This window comes from Panthera pardus, unplaced genomic scaffold (genome assembly GCF_024362965.1).
Source record: "Panthera pardus isolate Hobbes unplaced genomic scaffold, ASM2436296v1 HiC_scaffold_5, whole genome shotgun sequence".
In the NCBI taxonomy this organism is placed as follows: Eukaryota; Metazoa; Chordata; class Mammalia; order Carnivora; family Felidae; genus Panthera; species Panthera pardus.
Genome location: NW_026526980.1, coordinates 3,219,621 through 3,243,371, shown reverse-complemented (window position 1 = coordinate 3,243,371; position 23,751 = coordinate 3,219,621). Strand labels below are relative to the sequence as shown.

The 23,751-nt window shown below is 46.9% G+C and overlaps 1 long non-coding RNA gene across 2 annotated transcripts; it reads left to right on the top strand.

The window, feature by feature from the left end:
* The first annotated feature begins 6,813 nt into the window (after positions 1–6,813).
* LOC109278304 (uncharacterized) lies at positions 6,814–17,601 on the top strand. 2 transcript variants are annotated; one of them, XR_008419378.1, is made up of 3 exons: positions 6,822–7,118; positions 11,854–12,188; positions 17,052–17,601. It is a non-coding gene; the product is annotated as an uncharacterized LOC109278304 (long non-coding RNA). The 2 variants fall into 2 exon arrangements; XR_008419377.1 differs by lacking the exons at positions 11,854–12,188; positions 17,052–17,601 and adding an exon at positions 10,465–11,014 and having other exon boundaries at positions 6,814–7,118.
* The last annotated feature ends 6,150 nt before the right edge of the window (positions 17,602–23,751 follow it).

The window sequence follows — 23,751 nt, the reverse complement described above, 5'->3', positions numbered from 1 at the left end:
TGAGACGTGGTTTTTACCCACTAGATGCCAGTAGCAATGCCCACTGCGCACCAGCTGTGGCAACCAGAAATGTCTCCAAGTCTCGCCCCCTGGTGGTGAAAATCACCCCAGCTGAAGGTCACTGACTCAGCTGGACTTGACCTTAGCAAAGACCTCCAGGAAGGAAGCGCGTCTCAGAGAGTGGCCCCATGATCAGTAGCAGATGTGCCAACTGGGAACTTACTAGAAACGAAGATTCTCTGAAATAAAAACTATAATTAATTAATTAATTAATTAATATAAAAAGTTTTAATAAAAAATAAAAATTTTTAAAATTTGTTTTCATTTTTGAGAAAGAGTGTGCATGAGAGCTGGGGAAGGGCAGAGAGAAAGGGAGACAGAGGATCCCAAGTGGGCAGTGACAGCAGAGAGCCAGATGTGGGGCTCAAACTCACGAACTACGAGGTCATGACCTGAGCCAAAGTTGGACACTTAACTGACTGAGCCACGCAGGCGCCCCTAAAAAATCTTTTTTAATTTTTTAAAAAGGAGGGGGGGGGTGGAGGAATCAGTTAAGCATCTGACTCTTGATCTCAGCTCAGGTTTTGATCTCAGGGTTGTGAGTTCAAGCCCCACTTTGGGCTCCACGTGGAACATACTGAAAGGAAGGAAGGAAGGGAAGAAAGAAAGAAATGACAATTCTCAGGCACCTCTCCAGACACCTGAAATCAGAATCTCTGGGGTGGGACCAGGCAGTCTCTCCTGGGGATTCTGATGCACACTCCAGCTTCATAAGGTCCAGGGATGAAGGTTTTCAGAATCACAACACTGTTCCATGCCGTCCTGCAGTGCGTGGTTGTGGTTGCATCATAATCATGTCCCCCCTCCCAAGCCCCCCCGCACCCGCTGATCCTTGGCTGGTACAGGTGATTAGAGAAAATTAGCTGAGTTCAGGTGTAATTTTGACTTAAGTACCACCTTTCAGCCCAAGATTACCAAACACCACTTATTTTTACCCCAGGGAGGCTCTGGGAGGCTCCAGGGCCAGAGGCAAAGTTAAGAATAGAAAGCAAACGGGTCCTGACTGTAAGTTCCAACCACCACGGGGTGTTTCTCCACTACATGTAAACCGTGGTTTTCTAAATAAAGAGCAGTTTGGTCTTTTCAGAAACCAAAGAACCACAAAATGCAAAGCCAAGCCAAGATGTAGTAGCCAACTAGTAGCTACCTCCTGCTCTTCTTACCGTCTTGTACATTGGCCACCATGAACTCAGTTCGGAAATATGGGTTCACAGGGGCACCTGGGTGGCTCCGTTGGTTGAGCCTCCGGTTCTAGATTTCAGCTCAGGTCATGATCCCAGGGCCGTGGGATCAAGCCCCATGTCAGGATTCATCTGCACCGCGCAGCATGGAAGCTGCTTAGGATTCTCTCTCTCTCTCTCTCTCTCCCTCTACCCCTTCTCCCTTGCTCATGCGCGCTCTCTTTCTTAAAATAAAAAATAAAAAAAAGAAGAAGTAAAAAAAAGAAATATGGGTTCACAAGCTTTCTCCCATGGTTCATAAATGGGGGTTCCTACCACTGGAACAAGAATGCCTCTGGTCTAGCAGAGGTGGGGGTATCGCCCCATTCTGGGAAGCATTTGGAATGGGGGGTGGTGGGAGATGGCTGTCACAGACACTGGGACTTCTGGTGTTTACTGGTTAGTTCCAGAATGGTTAAACATCTTACAGAGTAGTTTGTGGGACTGTAGAGTGGTACAATCACTTTGAAAAATAAGCCAAGAGTTTCTTTTAAAATTCAACATACAGGGGGTGCCTGGATGACTCAGCCCATTAAGAACCTGACACTTAGTTTAGGCTTAGGTCATGATCTCATGGTTGATGAGTTTGAGCCCATCAGGATCCATGCTGATGGTGCAGAGCCTGCTTGGGATCCTCTCTTCCTCTATCCCTGCCCCTCCCGTAGGCTCTCTCTCTCTCTCAAAATAAGTGAATAAACTTTAAAAAAAAATGTTAATTCAGTATACAGGATGCCTGGCTGCCTCAGTTGGTAGGGAACCTTACTCTTGATCTTGGGATTGTGAGTTTAGAGACTTAGGTAATATCCAACTGTGTGGAGATTACTTTAAAAATAAAAACATAGGGGAACCTGGGTGGCTCAGTCAGTTAAGAGTCCGACTTCAGTTCAGATCATGATCTCACACTCCGTGAGTTCGAGCCCCAATGTTGGGGTCTTTGCTGACAGCTCAGAGCCCAGAGCCTGTTTCCAATTCTGTGTCTCCCTCTCTCTCTGCCCCTCCCCCGCTGGTACTCTGTCTCTCAAAAATAAAAATAAACATAAAAAATAATAAAAATAAACTTCACAAAATAAAATAAAATTCAACATACACTCACGATAATACTCTACCATTTCCAATACCATTTCCACCAATACTCCTAGGTATTTACCAAAGAGAAAAGAAAGCCTATATCCGCCCTTATAGTTACATGCTCTTTTTTTAAATATTTTTTTTTTTTGTTTAGTATTTATTTATTTGGGTGAGGGAGGGCCAGAGAGAGCCAGAGACACAGGATCTGAAGCAGGCTCTGTACTGAAGGCAGCAAGCTGGAAGCGGGGCTTGAACTCATGAAGTGTGAGATCATGACCTGATCTGAAATCAGATGCTTAACCAACAGAGCCACCCAGGCACCCCCCTGTGTTTCTCCGCAATAGGCAGAAACTGGAAGCAACCCGAATGTCCAACAGGTGGAAAGATAAACAGACCATGGTGCATCCATACAGGGGACTGCTATGCAGCAGTGAGAAGAAATGAACTCTCGGTCCACGGTACAACACGGGTGAATCTCCGAATAACTATGCTAAGTAGAGGAAGCCAGACCACCCCCCCCCCCAAAAAAAAGTGTGTGCCTTATGATTCATTCCCTTTACAGAAAAAGCAAACTAATCTATAGCCACAGAAAACAGATGAAAGGTTGCCTGGGGATGTCAGGGAGGACAGGGAAGGACCAGAAGGAGGGATTACAAGAAGATTCTATTGTAATCTCCTTTGGAAAAGGAAAGAGTTTGGGTGATAGTTATGTTAATTAAGCCTCTATGGGGCAGCTCAGGACCTGGCAGCTGGATTCTTTTCAGCAGAGGAAAAGAAAGGAGGTGCCCAAGACAGAAATGACAGTTTTTTATAACCTACCCTTGGAGGTGACGTCCATCACTTCGGCTGTATTCTATTCATTGGAGGCAAGTCAGTGAGTTCAGCCCCCACCATGGGGAAGGGAATTACACAAGGGCATGAATACCAGGAGGTGTGGATCTTTGGGGACCCCCTCAGAGGCTGCCCAGCACAAGGAACAGGTGCAAATATGTGCATCTTCCCTAGCTCTTCCCAAACAGGGGTGCGTTAACCATGGCGCTGGCAGACCACAATCCCAAAATCACAGGGACATTTTCTTTCCTTCTTAAAAAATACAGCACTTGTATAGCATGGAGACTAGAGTTAATGATACCGTGTCGTACATTGGAAAGTTGTTGAAACAGTAAATCTTACAAGTTCTATTCACAAGGAGAAAGGGTCTGTAAAGCTGTGCGGTGATGGATGTTAACTAAATTTACTGTGGTGATCATTTAACAATATATACAAATATTGAATCGTTATGTTGCATACCTAGAACTAATACAGTGTTACATGTCAATTGCCAGTTAGATCTCAACTGAAAAAAAAAATTAGAATCATGTCCCCTGTACCCCAGGGGTGCTAAGAGCTGATGGTACCAATATGTTTGGCAGACTGTGTTTCTGTGAATTCTCCCAGCAGCTGAAGCAACAGCCTTTTGTAAGAGAATAGGAGAGGCCCAGGCTCAGGGTGGGGTGAAGGATTCGAGGGGCGGTACGCTGCATCCTCCAAATGCACTGTGTGGGTTATTGTCTGGGAGCATTCAAACATCTGTTCTAGTAGTCAGGCTACTGCCAGTGACTGGACCACAATGACAAGAAAGAAGATCGAATCAGCTAAACCTCACGGAAGTGAATTCCTTGCTCAGGCAGAGCCTGCTCTGGGTCCAGGCAACAATCCATCACAGCTGCTGCCCTCCACGGGATGATGCACAGTGACTCAGGGATGCAGGCAGCTTCTGTCTTGTGACTCCACCCTCCGCGAAGGGGAAGACGAAGCCTGGAGAGTCTTACTTACGGTGGCTTTTTGCTCCCTCAGATAGGAAGTGACACATCACTTCTGATCATAATCTGTTGGCCAGAGCCAGTCATATGACCCTGCCTAACACTATCTCCTGACACCCAAGAACAAAGACCTGGATATTGCGGCAATCCTTAATAACATTTTCATAGAAGGTCGCCCAGCCACACATACGATTTCACATGTGGTTTTTTTTTTTATTTTATTTAGGTTTTTTTAAATTTATTTATTTTGAGAGAGACAGAGACAGTGTGAGCGGGGGAGGGGTGCGGAGAGAGAATCCCAAGCAGCTTCATGCTCAGTGCAGAGCCCCATGTGGGTTTCAAACCCACGAAAGCGTGAGATCATGGCCTGTGAAACCAAGAGTCGGATGCTCAGCTGACGGAGCCACCCAGGCTCCCCTATTTTATTTAAATCCAAGTTAGTTAACGTATAGTGTAGTCATGATTTCAGGAATAGAAATTAGTGATTCATCGACAATAAAACACCTGGGGCTTATTCCAACAAGCACCTCCTTCATGCCCATCACCCATTTAGCCCATTCCCCCACCCAACACCCTGCCAGCAACCCTCAGTTTGTTCTCTGTATTTAAGAGTCTCTTATGGTTTGCCTCCCTCTCTGTTTTTAACCTTATTTTTCCTTCCCTTCCTCTGTGTTCATCTGTTGTGTTTCTTAAATTCCACATATGAGTGAAATCATATATTTGTCTTTCTCTGACTTATTTCGCTCACCATAATATACTCTAGTTCCATCCACGTTTTACAAATGGCAAGGTTTCATTCTTTTTCATTGCCGAGTAATACTCCATTGTACCACATCTTCTTTATCCATTCATCAGTCGATGGGCATGTGGGCTCTTTTGATACTTTGGCTATTGGCTGTAAACATTGGGGTGCATGTGCCCCTTCGAATCAGCATTTTTTTTGTATCCTTTGGATAAATACCTAGTAGTGCAATTGCTGGGTCTAGGGTAGTTCTATTTTTAATTTTCTGAGGAACCTCACACTGTTTTCCCAAGTAGCTACACCAGTTTGCATTCCCACCAGCAGTACAAAACTGTTCCCTTTCCTCTGCATTCTCACCAATGTCTGTTGTTTCCTGAGTTGTTAATTTTGATTCTACATGTGTTGATATTTATCATAACGCCTTTGTATTAACTTATTTGATCCCCATAATTCCTCAAGGAGGTTGATATTTTTATTCCTATTTTAAAGAGGAATTGAGGCACAATGAAGTTCCTATCCACAGAACACTTGTTTTTGTTTATGATATTTCTTTAAAAAATTTTTTTTAATGTTTGTGTATTTTTGAGAGAGACAGAGACAGAAACAGAGTGTGAGTAGGCAAGGGGCAGAGGGAGAGGGAGACACAGATTCTGAAGCAGGATCCAGGCTCCGAGCTGTCAGCACAGAGCCTGATGCGGGGCTCGAACTCACAAACTGCGAGATCACGATCTGAGCCAAAGTCGGACTCTTAACCAACTGAGCCACCCAGGCGCCCCAATAAATAAAAGCATTTAAAAAAAATTTTTTTTAAATCACACCAAAGCAATCTGCACAGATTTTTAAACAACTATTTAATATGCGGTGTTGGTGGGGATATAGAGAAATCGGCATTTCATACGCTGTCCGGGGTGAGAGTGGAAATGCGGAGGGCGTTCGGCAGTTCGCATCCAAAGATTTCAAATATGTCACCCTAACCCTTCGATTCTATGTTTAGAAGTTTATGTGAAGAAAACAAATCTGTATGCAAAGATTTGGTTAGCAGAAAACCCAACCTAGCTTATTACAAAATTTGTAGGACCCAAAACTGAAAATAACCTAAGTGCCCCAAATAGGAAATTAGCTTTAAAATCGACAACCCTACAGTTCAATGGCATCTGGTGTCGCTGTTGGTGGGTTCGGACCCCATGTCAGGCTCTGTGCTGACAGCTCAGAGCCTGGTGCCTGTTTCAGATTCTGTGTCTCCCTCTCTCTGCCCCTCTCCCTGCTCACACACGGTCTCTTGCTCTCTCCCTCAAAAGTAAACATTGAAAAGAATTCCACAAAATAAATAAAAACATTGGTCAGTTGGTGCAAATACATGATAATAATGTAAGGTGTTTGTAATATGGGAAAATCATGCGGGAAACGCAGACGGTGTGGGGTATATGGAGAATTGCTGGCACTATCTTCACAACTTTTCTGTAAATTTAAAACTGTTCTAAAACTTTATTATTAAAAAAAAAAAATCACCCAGGGTGCCTGGGTGGATCAGTTGATTGAGCATCTGGCTCTTGATTTTGGCTCAGGTTATGATGTCACGGCTGGTGGGATCAAGTCCACATCAGGACTGTTAGGGATTCTCTCTCTGTCTCTCTTCGCCCCTCCCTTGTGCAAGCTCTCTCTCTCTCTCAAAAGTAAATAAACATTAAAAAAAAAAAATCACAACCAATTGTGATCATTTGGTCCACTTTAAAAAAAAAAACACACAAGGGTTCTTGCCTCTAGCTGTAAGGACACAAGGCTCTTCCGATTTTGTCATCAGGAAAACTGCCGTTTGGAAACAGAGCCTGGCTGTGGCCTGTGGGGGCACCAGGGAAGTTGTTGGCTGAGCTGAGGATAAACACCAGGGATTCTATTCTCAGTAAGTGGCTCTCACCCCTAACCATCCTTCCTTCCCCTTCAGTGTGTATCATGTCTGGGCCTGAATTATCCTGTCTGGCTAAGTCCTGATTCTCAGAGACTTCTGGTGTTGGAAAACATTGGGAAATTTCAGTGGATTTGGCTGCAAAGGGACTTTGTGCTTTTTTTTTAAACGGGTGACTGACTTCAACATTAATGCCAATGCTTATGACCGGAAATCAGATGATGCAACGCAAAGCAGGAGCATCAGATTTTCAGATGACACGGGGCTTCAGGTGACAGCCAAGCCACTGGTTTGCCAGCCTGGATGGGTGCAGCCCTGAGAAGGTGCTCTTGCAGAAACACCTAGGATACTGACTTATTCAGTGCAGAGAATAACTACCCCAGAGTTGGGAGTTAGGATCTGGCGAGAGTTTAAATTAGGAGAAATGGTAGTTGAAGAGCTTAAAAACATAGGGAAAAAAACGAGGGTTGGCGGGGGGGAGGGGCGCCTGGGTGGTCAGTTAAGCATCGAACTCTTGCTTTAGGCTCAGGTCATGTTCTTGCTGTGTGTGAGTTTGAGCCTTGAACCAGACTCTGCGGTAACAGTGTGGAGCCTGCTTGGGATTCTCTGTCTCCCTCTCTCTCTGCCCCTCTCTGGCACTCATTTCTCTCTCTCTCTCTCTCTCTCACTCAAAATAAATACACTTAAAATAAAATTTAAAAAATAATAATACAAAAGAAGAACAAAGGAGTGGCCATCACATCTGTGAGTGTTCTGAGAAATCATTGAAATTCACTAAAATTATTCTGACAACAAAAATAGCAATGACTAGCATGTTTTGCACACGCAGCAATGCTATGTTTGTTCCCTTTATAAAAGAAACCCTCTGACCCCTCTCCCCACAAAACCCAGTCCTGAGGTTGAGGCCTGAATCATTACACATCCCTTGGACAGGCTTGACCCAAACCAATTCAAACAAAGAAAGCAGAAAGTGGCCAAACAGCCAAATTCTTGGCTTTCACCAAGTTCCTAAACGGGCTTTTGAAACTCATGGCAGAGATGATAATCTTGAAAGCCAAGGCTTTTGATGTGCAAGATTCACAAAAGAGACTTTTTTTTTTAATGTCTTCTTTTTTTAATGTCTTAATGTCTTTTTTTTTTTTAATGTCATCACCGTGAGCTGATGAGCTAGTCCATTTTTCTATTCTTTCTACTTGTTTTGTTTTTTTTTCTTTTTTAAATTTTTAAAATTTTATTTTAGAGAGGAGAGGAGGGAGTGGGAGGGGCAGAGAGAGAGAGAGGAAGAGAGAGAATCCCAAGCAGGCTCTGTACTGTCGGCACAGAGCCCGACGAGGGGGTCGGTCTCACAGCTGTGAGATCGTGACTTGAGCTGAAATCAAGTCAGACTCAACTGACTCAGCCACCCAGGTGCCCCCGTTTTTTTCTTTAAGTAAACTCTACACCCAACGTGGGGCTCAGCCTCAAGATGCTGAGATCCAGAGTCACGTGCTCGACCGACTAAGCCAGCCAGGTGCCCTTATTCCCTCTAAAATTTTCAGATTAAAAATTCTGCTGCGGTTAGTTTTAATCTGGAAGCCGGTAAACCTGCAAGAAGGTTATTGCAATTCGGCAGCAAACAGCCGTTTGGGGAGGGGTGGCCGAGATGGGGAAGATTCAGGAGGTTGGAGAGAAACAGAGGGATATCTGGTGGTAGCCCACTGGACTGTTTCCACATCTCAGGCCTGAAATCCCCATGCATTTCGCTCCTCCTTCACTCTGGGAGCTTCAAGCCTGGAGCTGGGCCCTTGGGGAGATGCAGAGAGAATACAATCCTAGGTTAGCCGCTGCGGTGGTTTCCGAGAAGGGTCTCTGCCCTGGACACCACCTGCTGCGAGGGGACTTGAGGTACATCCAGATGCCTTTGGGCTTCAGTCCAGGTGCCCTGGGTACCTCAAAAGGTTTTCAGTAGGCCGTGGACTGAGCTGGTTTTCAAAGTCCCCTCTACCCCAGCTCCTGTACGGGGCAAGTTGGAGCGGGCTGCCTATGAAAATGGACCAGTTAGGAAGCACCTCAGCATTCCTAGTGCTTAATATAGTCACCCTTTCTTCTTTCTTTTTTTAAGTTTATTTATTTTTGAGAGATACAGAGAGAGCACGAGCGGGAGAGGTACAGAAAGAGTCTGAAATCTGAAGCACACTCCAGGCACTGAGCTGTCAGCACAGAGCCCGACGTGGGGCTCAAACTCACAAACCGTGAGATCATGACCTGAGCCAAAGTCAGACGTTCATGCAACTGAGCTACACAGGCTCCCCACACCCTTTCTTATTTCTGAAAGCAACCCTGTGCAATGGGAATTGGTTTCCTCATTGGGAAAGCAGGGAATCTGAGATCAGAGAGATTGAGTGAAGGACCCAAGGTCACACAGCAATTAATTACCTGTAAGGTTGCCAGATGAAATGCAACACATGCATGGAACATACTTATACTAAGAAGTTATTCATTGTTTATCTGAAAGTCAGATGTAACTGTGTGACCTATGCTTTGATTTGCTAAATCTGGCAACCCTAATTACTGACCCAGCCAGGATTTGAGGCCAGGGTCCCACTCCAAAGTCCTGGTCCTTCCTCCAAATGGCCCCAACTCTAAGGCAAGCATTGGCTTTGGTTCATCTCCATATCCCTACTCATTGCCTTACTGGGGCCTTGCCATCAGCCAGAGGGTCCCCCGGAAATGTTTGTCTTGTGAGTATAGAAGTGGGTGAGCAGGGGCACCTGGGGGGCTCAGTCAGTTGAGTAATGCTCAGGTCATGATCTCAAGGTTGTGAGTTCGAGGCCCGTGTCAGACTCTGTGCTGACAGTGGGGGAGCCTGCTTGGGATTCTCTGTCTCCCTCTCTCTCTGCCCCTCCCTCTAAATAAATAAATAAAACAGAAAAAGAAGTGGGTGTACAATGTCAGAGAATTTGGAGACCTTTCTGGAGAATCCAAAATATTGGTATAGTGAGCCTGGTATAGTGGGTAAGAGCACCCATTCTGAAGACTGGGTTCAGGTCCTGCCACTGTCACTTACCTAACAACTGTGTGAATTCGGGCAAGTCACTTAAGCCCCCATACATCTGTAAAACGGGGGCGGTAATCCTAGCACTAATAGTAATAACCTTCTTCATAGGACTATTTCTAGGACTGTTTCTAGTAAACTCACATAACACCACGCATCATATAGAGGAAGATCATGGGAAATGCTAGCTGCGATGACGAGCCAAGAGTAAGATAAAGAGGAAACCAAAATGCGTAAACCCTCCTCACCCTGCCAAGGGACGCCCTGAGAATTCTTTTCCAGGGTGGGAATCGTTTTGCTCCCTGTTGGCTCTGTTGGGGGTGCATAGACCTCTGCTCCCAGAAGGGGGCGCAGTAAATATCGCTTCAATAAGCGAAGGAGCCAGGAGAGGAGTTTCTCAGGGACCAGAGTCCACCTCTTACAATAACCCCAAGCCAAAAGAATCCCACAAAGGCAAAAGCTGTGTCAGAGGGCAGTAATCTGAGGGACGACTCCAGAATGTGACGGTGGGTGAGGCCAAGCATCTCTTATTGAAAAGGGTGTGTGCGTGTGTGTGTTTTCTAAAGATTTTATTTTATTTTATTTTATTTTATTTTATTTTATTTTATTTTATTTTATTTTATTTTTATTTTGAGAGAGAGAGAGCACGAGTGGGTGAAGGACAGAGGGAGAGAGAGAGAATCCTAACCAGACTCCATGCTCCACGTGGAGCCTGACATGGGGTTCGGTCACACGACCCTGGGATCGTGACCTGAGCCTAAATCAAGAGTTATTCACTCAACCGGCTGAGCCACCCAGGTGCCCCTAAAGGTTTTATTTCCAAGTACGCTCCACACCCAATGTGGGGCTCGAACTCAAAACCCCAAGACTGAGATCAAGAGTCACATGCTCTACCGACTCGGCCAGCCAGATGCCCCCAAAAGATTGTGTTTTGAGACAAATGTTTGTTTGCTCAGAAAAAGCAGAGAAGGGGTGTGGGTGGCAAGCCACAACAAATCCTGCCATTAAAGCAAAATTAGTACAGGTCTTAAATTCCAGAGGTTACAAAACAGCCTGGCTGAGGTCATTCATGCCTAATTATTGTGCCTAATAATTACCTTGACTAATTAGAGCAAAGGTTTTGGAGTGTGTTTCTATTCCCAGACATTGAGTCACCAGTGACCCAGAGTAAATCATTTCGCTCTATTTCGCTCTATTTGTGTCCTGCATCTTCCACATGGAAGCACCCTCGGCCAACCCCTCAGGGAAATTCCAAAGGCCCCATTAATTAATATTTGGAAAACAATGCAATGTGTATATGTCAGGCCTATAGAAACATGACGTCAATATATTTTGTATGTTGGATTCATTTATTTAATTATTCACCTACTCTCCAGGGGCACATACTATTTATTAAGCTCCTACACGGAGCCAGTCCCTGAGATAAGAAGTAGGAATTCAAAGTGAACAAGACAGATGGGCCCCTGTCCTCATGAAGCTTATAGTCGCAGATGGTAAGTAAGTAAAGCAACAGAGAAAATTATTACAAACTGTTAAGTGCTATGAGGAAAACAAACAGATCTCTGCCAAAAGTACTAGTAGGAGAGGTGATCACGGTCGCTTCTTGGAGGAGGTGGTCCGCAAGCTGAGACCTGAAGGAAATAGGCGGCTGAATCTATATGGAAGACCCGACAGGAGGGAAGACACAATGGGCGGGCAAGGGTGGTGAAGCGCTCACGACCAGCATAGACTTTCTGGGTTTGAATCCTGCTCTGCCATTGACTTACGGGAGGATCTTGTGTGAGTTGTTCGCCATTCCTCCACGCCTCAGTTTCTCCATCTGTAGAGCGGGGATGACAACACTTGTCTCGTGGGGCTGTCATGGAGAGTCAGCGAAGGGATATTTGTGAAGCACTTAAAGCTTTGCCCTGCACGGATCACACATCACCGTGCATGTAAGGGTGTCGATGCGACACATCCCCTCGCTCCCCTGGCTGTCCTGCAGCCAGATGGTTTCCTGTTCTCTCCCTGCTTCTGCCCTACAGGACCTGCATCCCTCCTGTCCACGTGGGGGCGCGCTCTGGCTCAGCCTGGAAACCCCAGGGAGCTGAAGTTCCAACGTTACACCCATCAGGTGTGGACAGCAGTTGGGGGTTGAGGCCTCAGTCTCTCCGCCCTGCACCCAGCCCCCTGACCTGTACCCTGCATGGTCCCTCAGGTGACTGCACCAGCCCCGGTTAAGCTGACCGCCAGCGGCACACGGCACAAACCTGCTGGGTTCCTCAAGAGAACCCTCTGCTGGTCCTTCTTTGAGCCCTGTCTCATTTCACGCCCTCACAGAGCTTCCTGGAATCACCTCCTGGGGCAGTGATGAGACTCCGTGAGTCTGGAGGGTCAAACATTTTTTTTTAAGTTTATTTATTTAGAGAGAGAGATCAAGAGCAGGGGAAGGGTGGAAAGAGAGGGAGAGGGAGAGAGAGAGAGAGAGAGAGAGAGAGAGAGAGAGAGAGAGAGAGAGAATATCCCATGCAGGCTCCACACTGTCAACGCAGAGCCTGATGTGGGGCTCGAACTCACGAAATGTGAGATTTTGACCTGAGCCGAAATCAAGAGTTGAATGCTTAACCGACTGAGCCACCCAGATGCCCCTCTGGAGAGTCACACTTGTGGAGGCCCTTCACCTGAGGAAGAAGGAATCAGCAATGTGGTCCATCCCTATGATGGAATAGCATTCAGCCGTAAAAAGGAAAGAAGGTCTTATACTTGCTACAAGGCAGACTGAGGCTCCAGAACATTACCATAAGTGAGGGAAGCCAGACACAAGAGGTCCGCTGGTTCTGTACTTCCATTTATGTGAAATATTTAGTTGTTTATTTTAAATGTTTATTTACTTTTGAGAGAGAGAGAGAATGTAAGCAGGGACGGGGGAGGGGCAGAGAGAGAGGGAGTGACACAGAACTCCAAGTGGGCTCCAGGCTCTGAGCTGTCAGCACAGAGCCCAACTTGGGGCTCGAACTCACCGACTGTGAGATCACGACCTGAGCCGAAGTCAGACGCTTAACCGACTGAGCCACCCAGGTGCCCCTATATGAAATATAAAATATTTCAGGATTCAAACCCAGAAATACATAATACACGGAGTCAGAAAGCAGACTTTTGGTTGTAGGGGATGGGGGAGTTTGGAGAACAGGGAAATGAGGGGTTACTGCTTGGTGGGTTAAGGGTTTCCTTTTGGGGTGATGACACCTTGGTGGGGTGCCTGGGTGGCTCAGTCAGTTGAGCATCCGGCTTCGGCTCAGGTCATGATCTCACAGCTCCTGAGTTCAAGCCCCGCATCGGGCTCTGTGCTGACAACTCAGAGCCTGGAGCCTGCTTCGGAATCTGTGTCTCCCTCACTCTCTGCCCCTCCCCCATTCACACTCTGTCTCTCTCTCAAAAATAAACATTTTTTAAAAATTTAAAAAAGAAAAAATAAAATAGTTTGGAAGCAGATGCAGGTGATGGTTGCACAGGAGTGTGAATGCACCAAACATCACTGAACTGTTCACTTTATTTTTTTAATGTTTATTTATTTTTGAGAGAGAGAGAGAGAGCCAGAGCATGAGCGGGGGTGGAGCAGAGAGAGGGACACACAGGATCAGAAACAGACTCCAGGCTCTGAGCTGTCAGCACAGAGCCCGACACGGGGCTCGAACTCATGGACCACGAGATCATGGCCTGAGCCGAAGTCCTATGCTTAACCGGCTGAGCCACCCAGGCGCCCCTGAATTGTTCACTTTAAAGCGATTAACACTGGGGTGCCTGCATGGCTCAGTGAGTTGAGCAAGTGACTCTTGGCTTCGGCTCAGGTCATGATCCCACAGTTTGTGAGTTCCAGCCCTGCACTGTGCTGACAGTGTGGAGCCTGCCTGGGATGCTCTCTCCCTCTCTCTCTGCCCCTCCCCTGCTAGTTTATAGAACTGTCTCCATCAACCCTCTTGACCCTCTGTCCTGCCTCACCGTTGGATTCTTCACCCTTGCAGACCTCTGCTGGTCTCCAGCTGATAGTACAATGTCATATGTTACAATGTGACCTATATGTTACAATGTAATGTATACATTACAATGTGACATACACAAATTTGTTCATTGTTGTTTTTTCTCCCTGGGATGTAAGCTTCATGGGGGCAGGACTTTTGTCTGTTTTATTTACTACCACATCCCCTTGCCTGGCACATAGTAGGTGCTCAGTGAATCCTGATTAGGTGGAGGAACCTAGCAAGATAGGCGTTAGCATCTGCAGTTCACAGACGGGGAAATGCAGGCTCAGTGATTTGCTAAGGTCCCACGATTAGTAAGTGGAAGACAGAATTTGAAGTCGGGCCATCTGGGGCCACGGCCCATGCTGCAGGGAGCTTTCCTTCATCAGCTTCCCATTCCCTGCTGGGATGAGTTAGAAGTCAGAAAATTAAAGACGTACAGGCCATGACTCATGTCTCAGGCAAGGAAGAGGGAAATCATGACCCGGAGCTGAGTCATCGTTTCTGCTTCCCTGTGTGCTGACTCTTTCATACTCTGGTTCTTGGCCTCGCCGGGCTCTTCCCTGGGGTGAAGCCAGGGGCTCAACATAGTCCAAGGTTCCTTTCTCATCTTGACTCTGCCCTCTTGGCTGGGACAGTCTGACCCAGGCAAAACCACACATTCGGTCCAGGCCAGCAGGGCCCAGAGAGACACGTAGATCCCGGATGCAAGAATCCGAGGCCCCTGTAAGGTCTGAACCCTGGCAGCGGTAAAACCTCAGAGAGCAGTCCAGCTTTTAGGTTTTCTTGGATGGATGGTGCCGGGAGTAACTTATTTTAAAACGCTAATTAAATCTAAAAAACAAAAAAAACCCTGGGGTGCCTGGGTGGCTCAGTCGCTTAAGCATCCGATTTCAGCTCAGGTCATGATCTCAAGGTTTGTGGGTTGGAGCCCCGCATCGGGCTCTGTGCTGACAGCTCAGAGCCTGGAGCATGCTTCGGATTCTGTGTCTCCCTCTCTCTCTGTTCCTTCCTTGCTCAGTCTCTCTCCCTCAAAAATAAATAAACATTTAAAAAAAATTTTTTAAACTTATTTAGCAAAACATGGAAATAAAAATAAGGATAGTAAAAAAAAAAACCCCACTAATTAAGTCACTTTTTAAAAAAGAACACAGCCTTAACATCAGAAAGAGATGGCTGTGAAACCCAGCTCTGCTGCTTATTAGCTGTGTGCCCTTGGCATGCTACGTGACCATTCTGTTCTCCAATTTCCTCACTTGAAAAATGAGGAAATATTGTCTGCTTCCCAGGTTTGGCAAGAGGACAGAACAGGACATTTCTTTCTTTTTTTTTTTTTCATTTAAAAAAATGTTTATGTGTTTATGTATTTTTGAGAGAGAGAGAGAGAGAGGAGAGAGAGAGAGAGTGGGAGGGGCAGAGGCAGGGAACAGAGTATCCAAAGCAGAAAGAGGGACAGAGGATCCAAAGAAAGTGGGCTCCACGCTGACAGCAGTGAGGCTGACGTGGGGCTCGAAATCACGAACCACAAGATCAGGACCTGAGCCAAAGTCGGATACTCAACCGTGTGAGCCACCCAGGCGCCCCTCTTTTTTTTTTTTTTTTTTTAAGTTTATTTATTTTGAGAGGTAGGGGAGGGGCAGAGGGAGGGAGAGAAAGAATCCCAAGCAGGCTCTGCACCATCAGCACAGAGCCCGCTGTGGGGCTCAATCTCATGAACCATGAGACCATGACCTGAGCTGAAATCAAGCTTAACCAACCGAGCCACCCAGGCTCTGCTACAACAGAACATTTGGAGTGAGGGCCATTTAGCCAGTTTGTTCAGCCTAAAGAAGGAGGAAAATGTGACTTAAGGGCATAAAGAGCATGGACTGCTGAGGCCTGAGGCCCAAGGCAGAAATGGGAGGCGGGGGGGGGGGGGGGGGGGGGGTAGTTGGAGGTAACAGGATTCTGGGCGTGGGCCCCTGTCTGGCCAGTGAGTCAAAGCTTGAGGCTGGACAAGTGGTTTAACCTCTGGCAGCTTTCCTTTCTCCATCCCCACAAGAGTGGGGGTTGGGCCTCCACTAGAGGCTGGTCCCTGCTAGACCCTGCCCTGTCCCTCACAGAATGACATGACAGTATTCCACAAAAGGAAGCCTGTGAAGGGACATCACGGTGGGGGATCTGAGGGCAGGGGGTTAAAACTATTACTCTGGTCATACACAAACATATTTTTGTGAAAGACTCTAACGATTCAAATCGATGTACAGCAAAGTACGAAGTTCCTTGCTATCAGCTTCTGCCATCAACAGTTTGGAGCACATCCTTACAGCCTCTTTGCTCTGCATTTATGTGGATTTGTGCACAGGGCTATCAGCTCACGCCAACTGGGCACTGACTACATGTCAGGCACTGCTGAAAGCAGTTTACATAGGTGAACTGATTTAATCTACATGACCATATGCCACGAATTCCATAATCTCTCTTTTACACAGGAGGAAATGCCAACCCAGAGGGGTGAGGTAAACTCCCCAAAGCCACACGGCTTCAGAGACAGGGGGCTGGGATTCGAACCCAGATAGCCCGGCCCCAAATTCTATACACATTACCATTGCATTCTACTCTCTCTTTTTAGAAATTTTTTAAAGTTTTTTTTTTTTAAGTTTATATATTTTGAAAGAGAGACAGCACAAGTGGGGGAGGAGCAGAGAGAAAGAGCGAGAGAGAGAATCCCAAGCAGACTCCGAGCTGCCTGTGAACTCACTGCTCAAACTCACGAAACCCTGAGATCATGACCTGAGTCGAAACCATGAGTCAGACACCTAACTGACCCAGCCACCCAGACCGTCTCTTAAATATTTTCTCTTTTCCACAAATGGGATCATACCTCCTGCATTTTTTGCATGTTGCTGTTTGCACTTGATACATTGTACTTACTTACTTGCTTGCTTGCTTATTTTTTTACTTACTTCAGAGGGTGGGGAGGGGAGAGGCAGGGACAGAAAGGGACAGATGACCTGAAGCGGGCTCTGCATGGACAGCAGAGAGCCTGATGCAGGGCTCGAACCCACGAACTGTAAGATCATGACCTGAGCCGAAGGCAGACACTTAACTGACTGAGCCACCCAGGCGCCCCCCGTTCCTGTACTCTTACCAACGCTAGCTAGGTACAGCTTTCACTTATCACCCCTGGATGGGAGAGGTGGGAATGTTATTTCTTGTTTGATGTTTTACTTTGCATTTCCCAGATTACCAGTGAGCTCAGGCATCTTTTCAAGTGTTCATAAGGACCATTTCTGCATCATCTTCTGTGAGTAGAATCTTCTATGAGAGTCTGTGGATATTTAACGTGTCTTTCTCAGAGCATCCTAATTCCATCCGGTAGTGGCCACTTGTGTTCTGTTTTATCAGTCTCCTGTAAAGTCAGATTCACAGCCTTTGACCTAAAGGAAGCCAACAGGTGGACTCCTCCGGGCCATGCTGATTGGTTGAGGACAGGGCTCATGACCCAGGAAGGGTCAGCCAGAGAAAACAAGTCCCCATTCCTTGATGTCTTTTCAAGCTATTGGACAGAGAAACTCTGCCTTCCTCTACATTTGATTCAGTGAAGTGGCCATGTAACACCCAGAGGAGCCAGGAAATGAAACCCCACAGAGAAGGCAAAGCTGATGAATACAGAGATTCTGAGTCCGGATGGTATTATCTGAGCTGCTGGGTCCAGCCTCATCCAGAGACAAACTACGCTTGAATTCCCTGGTGGTGTATAAATGAATACATTCTTTGTTTCAATTATCCTTATTTTTTGTTGTTGTTTTAATTAGCATTATTTTTAAAGAGCTTAGGACGAGATGGTTGGGTCTTTCTTTCTTTCTTTCTTTCTTTCTTTCTTTCTTTCTTTCTTTCTTTCCTTCTTTTTTCATTTCCCATCTTGCAATGCATCCTAATGGATCTTCATGCCCAGAAGGAAGAAAACAGATTCACATTCAGCCAAACTGGGCTCTCCAGCCTGAAGGCTCACAGATGCGCTTCTAGGCCTGCCCAGGAAAAGTTAAGTGCAATTTTTTTTTTTTTTTAATGCTACACCAAATGGAAGGAAGAAGCCCCACTGTTTTGGAGGGAGGTAAGGTGGGCATAGAAAAGAGAATGCTTGCCTTGGCAGATGCTTAGAGACTTATTAAACACGGCAACAACAACAAAAAAGGAGCCTTTGTGATCGGAGCAAACGGCAAGGGCGGCAGGCATGAACAGACGTTCTCATTACTTTTTGTTTGACTCAGGTTTTCTGGCATGGGGGTGGACCATCCGTGGGCTGGAGCCTCTCCTTTCTGGAAAGAACCAGAGCTCTCACCAAAGACAGGAGAGCCTCTTCCACATTCTGTGAACAATTGTCTTTGGATTCTGATTTTTCTTCTCCAAATATAAATGACTGCTCTTGAGATTAGTCGGAGGTCCCCAGGCTGGGAGATGGGAGCCTGCCGACTTGCTGAGAACACTGCTGGTGGTTCAGCAGGTAGCAAGAGCTGGGAAAGGGCGGAAGTAGAGCGGAAAGAGCCAGGGATTCCCGGTTTCAACCCCTGACGTGTTAGCTGCTCCCCAGTGCCCCCCAACTTATTGCCACTGGGACACTGTGTACTTTGCTCCCAGGTGCCGTGGCTCAGGAGTTCAGAAGGCGCGTCAGCCACGAGGACTTGTGTCTGCTCCTCCTTACCCAGGGCTTCCGCTAGAAGACGCCTGAAGGCTCCCTCACTCCCACGTTCGGTGGTCGAAGCTGCATGCAGGCTGGTCCTCAGTTTCTCTCCACATGGGTCTCTCTGCGTGGTTGGTTTGGGTCTTCAAACAGCGTCGTGGCTGGGTTGCAGGGCCAAACATGCCGAGAGAGAGAGAGAGAGAGAGAGAGAGAGAGAGAGTCAGCTGGAAGTTGTATCATGTTCATGACCTAGTGTTGGAAGTTAACTAACATCACTTCCCCCGTATTGTATTAATTGAGGCAGTTACAAGGTTCTGCCTAAGGTCAGATGGAGAGGAAATAGATTCTGCTTCTTGCCAGGGAGCCAGAAGGTTCTGGAAAGGCACATGGGACCGGAGATATTGCTGTGACCATTTTTGGAAATTATAGTCTGCCACACTGACTGCACGAGATACCAGGCAAGTTGATTTATCTCAATGGCCTCAGTTTCCTCATCAGTAAAATGGGGATAATAATGGTATCTACTGTGTAGAGAAAGAATCATGCAAAATAATGTATTTATAGTACTTAGCACTGTGCCTGTGATATAGCAAGTGGTCAGTGAAAATTAGAATTTATTGGTGGGCACCTGAGTGGTTCAGTCGGTTAAGTGTCCGACTTCAGCTCAGGTCACGACCTTGTGGTTTGTGAATCAGAGCCCCGCGTCAGGCTCCATGCTGACATCTCAGAGCCTGGAGCTGCTTCGGATTCTGTGTCTCCCTCTCTCTCTGCCCCTCCCCCGCTCGTGCTCTCTCTCTCTCTCTCTCTCTCTCTCTCTCCCTGAAAAATGAATAAATTTTTAAAAATTTAAAAATTAAAGAAAGAATAAAATCTTAAAAAAAAATAATGTAGAGGCTATCGTTAAAACAATAAAAAAACACCACCAAAGAGCGTGAGTCACTAAGAGCAAAGCTCTCGCCGTCACCAATCCCGCTGTAACGTGACAAACACCATTAACAGTTTGATATACATGCTTCTATATATTTCTATAAATTCTAATAAATATCTATTTATTTCTATAAACTTGTTCGATGAGTTGCGCCCAATGTGTGTTCTACAAAAATGAATGTGCACACAACGTGTGTCTTTCCGCAGCGAGATCATCCCGTGTGTGCTATTTCACTACACGTTAGCATGTCTGGGAGATCAGGGACACCGTGTTGCATCACTCCAGAGGGCATCTGGGCGGAGAACGCCATGCGAGATGTGAATGGGTCCGAGAGGAGGCATCACAGGCCACACCCACACCAGGAAGATTCAGCACTGTGGACAGGGGCAGGCTCCCTCCTCCACTCTCCCTCCCGGAAGTAGGTTTATGGCAGACACAGATGACTGAGATGTAGACGTTGCTCTCAGGTACTCTTGAACAATAAGTTAATAATACATGTAGGGGCGCCCGGGCGTCTCAGTTGGTTAAGTGTCCGAATCTTGATTTCAGCTCAGGCCACGATCTCACGGTTCATGAGATCAAGCCCCACGTCAGGCTCCACACTGACAGCACGGAGCCTGCTTGGGATTCTCTCTCTCCCTCTCTTTCTGTCCCTCCCCAGCTTGTGCTTTCTCTTTCTCTCTCTCAAAAATAAAAATAAGCTTAAAAAAAAAACAATGATATAGGGGCTCCTAGGTGGCTCAGTCGGTTGGGCGTCCGACTACGGCTCAGGTCATGATCTCGCAGAGCATGGGTTTGAGCCCTGCATCGGGCTCCGTGCTGACAGCTCAGAGCCTGGAGCCTGCTTTGGATGCTGTGTCTCCTCTCTCTGTTCCTCCCCTGCTCACGCTCTGTCTCTCTCTCTCTCTCAAAAATAAAGATTAAAAAACATTTTTTAATTAAAAAATAATATATATGGATGACATCCTTACTCGAGAAAAGAAAACAATGCCCATAAAGAGAATCATTAACATTTCTTGAGTGCACTGGGCTAAGCACTCTGATGCGTTGCCTCAGCGAATCCTCATACCCACACTATGGTGGAAATGGCGATCTGATTTTATGGACAAAGAAACAGAAGCTCTGAAAGGTGAATTAACAGGAGCGAAAGGTTGTGACCTTACAAGTACACACCATGCTGCCTTCCAGGAAAATCTCGAGACACGGTATCTGGGAGGTCAGTGCCTGTGGCCAGGTATGACACTGGGCCAACTGGCCTCAGAGGTTAAACCACATCCTCCCAACAGATACGCCTGTTGTCTGACTGTTTATTCATGCTGCAGCAAGACTCTGCTGAAACCCACTCATCTTTTACTTTTTTTAGCACTGGGACAATGAACACGTGTCTCGTGGCGCGACGTGGCTGTAACACCCTCGAGGGCCACAAGCACATCTTACATCGGCATTTGTGTGTGGAGGCATCCAGAGCAGGACGCACTTGTTCAGGGTGTCCAGCCTGTTTGCTCGAGGACATCCCAGGATGACCTCTGCTGGCCTCCTCTCGCCCCCTGCTGTCTGCTTTCTGTATTGCAGCCAGCATCATTTTTTTTTTTTTTTTTTAACTTCGTTTTTTTCTTTTATTTTTTAAGAGACAGAGTGACAGAGCATGAGCAGGGGAGCAGCAGAGAGAGAGGGAGACACAGAATCTCCAAAGTAGGCTCCAGGCTCTGAGCTGTCAGCACAGAGTCTGAGAGCTCGATGCGGGGCTCGAACCCCAGGAACTGTGGGATCATAACCTGAGCCAGAGTCACACGTTCAACCGAATGAGCCACCCAGGTGCCCCAGCATCATCGCTCTTAAGCAAATGCTTATCTGACCCTCCTCAGGCCACCTGCCAGACTTGGAGGGGGGCACTCAGAGCATCCTGCCCCTTCCCCCTGCTTGGTGTTCAGGCCCCCCTCGTGCACTGAGCCTGCCGACCGCTCCAGATCCCTGTTCTGCTCCCACTTGAGAGTTTGGGGATGCCAGGCTGCTGAGGGCTCCTGTGCCCCACCACGGTCAGCCGCGTCCAGCTAGCCTGTCTCCTGATGGGGACGCTTTCTCTGCAGCTCCTGGCAGGTCTCCCGGCTAATCTCACCTGGCACCTCTTGTCATCTTTCCCATGCCCGTCCATAGCAGTAGGACATTGCTCTGCTGGTGCCCTCCCAGAGCTACAAGTCATTCTCCAGGAGGCCCTGAAACACCCTTCACCTTCCCTGGGTGAACTGGGAGAGCCCCAAGACTCTGATGACCACAGCCTCCCCTGTGCTCTTCCTTTCTTCTCCACCTTGTAGAAGTGTCTCCTAACCTGCCTCTACAGACACACCAAATCTTCAGAGGCCTCAGATCCCAAGGTACATAGAAGCAAAGGCCAGACCTCTCCCTACCCGAGCAAGAAAACAAGAAGTGGGACGGGGGTGCCTGGGTGGCTGAGTCGCTTAAGCATCCGACTTTGGCTCAGGTCATGATCTCAACGTTTGTGGGTTGGAGCCCCGCGTCGGGCTCTGTGCTGACAGCTCAGAGCCTGGAGCCCGCTTCGGATTCTGTGTCTCCCTCTCTCTCTGCTCATGCTCTGTCTCTCTTTCTCTCTCTCAAAAATGAATAAACATTAAAAAAAAAAAAACTTAAGAAAAAAAGAAGTGAGACAGAATTGGAGCCGTATGTGCTATCTTAGTCCGTTCGTGCCACTATGACAAAAATACCGCAGCCTGGGGGGCTTATACGCATTTACTTGTTGCGGTTCTGGAGGCTGGGGGGTCCAGGATCAAGGCGCTGGCACATCCAGTGTCTGGAGAGGGGCTCTTACTGGTCCCCAGACGGTGTCTTCCCTCTGTGTCCACACCTGGTGGAGAGACAGCTCTCAGGGTCCCCTTTACGAGAACACTAATCCCAGTCACGGGGTCTCCACCCTTCGTGACCAATCACCTCCCAAAGGCCCACCTCCTAACACCATCACATTATGGGGCAAGATTTCAGCATACGAATTTGGGGAGGACACAAACATTGTCTTCTTTCTCATACTGAGTTGTGAAATCCTGTGTGTTTCTTATACCATCAGCACATCTCACTTTAGGGGACTCCCCACATTTCAAGGGCTAGGTTGGTTCTTGGCTCCCATACGGGGTAAGCACAGCTCTAAAAGACTGATTTTCAATGAGAAGTGGCTGCCCCTCCCAGGGAACATTTGGGAAATTTGAGGAGCCCTTTTTGGTTCCATAGTTATTGGGGCACCACCAGTATTCAGTAGGCATCAGCTGGGGATGGGAAATGTCTTGCAATGCATCAGACAGTGCCACAAAATGAAGAGTTGTTCTGGGTCCCCTATGTGACTTCTGAACATCCCACTGACCCTTCATGAAGGTGGTAAAAAAAAAAAAAAAAAAAAAACTCAAAAAAATCCTATAAGCTTTGAACCTACTTCTGTTGTATGCATAATCACAAAGTATCTTTTGTACTGTTTCTTTCTTTTTTAAAAAAAATTTTTTTTTCAACGTTTTTTATTTATTTTTGGGACAGAGAGAGACAGAGCATGAACGGGGGAGGGGCAGAGAGAGAGGGAGACACAGAATCGGAAACAGGCTCCAGGCTCCGAGCCATCAGCCCAGAGCCTGACGCGGGGCTCGAACTCACGGACCGCGAGATCGTGACCTGGCTGAAGTCGGACGCTTAACCGACTGCGCCACCCAGGCGCCCCTCTTTTTTTTAATGTTTATTTATTTTTGAGAGAGAGCAAGGTAGGTGCAGAGAGGGGGTGGGGACAGAGATCCAAAGCAGGCTCCTCACTCACAGCAGAGAACCCAATGCAGGGGAGGAGCTCATGAACCATGAGATCATGACCGGAGTCGAAGTCGGATGCTCAATGGACTGAGCCACCCAGGCGCCCCTGTACTGTTTCATTATATCGGGAATTTTCCAGAAAGTTAAATCCTGGAAAGATCATGTTCTGTTTTGTTTTTTGGGGGGGAATTTTACCAAGAGTCATCCACCATTTTGGAAACTCATATCCCCAAACATGAGATATAGAAATATATAATAACATTAAAAAATATATTATATTGTATATGTACACATACTTTCCCAAATGTGATATTTGAGTGGCTACAAGACACATCCCTATCACTTAGAGCATCTGACTGCTTCTCTTAAGTCTTTCAGAACAGTTGTGGCTAAGCATTTACTTATACAGGCACCTGGCTCACTCAGTCAGAAGAGCATGTGACTCTGGATCTTAGTGTCATGTGTTTGAGACCCACATTGAGTATAGAGATTATTAAAATAAATAGATAGAGGGGCGCCTGAGTGGCTCAGTCGGTTA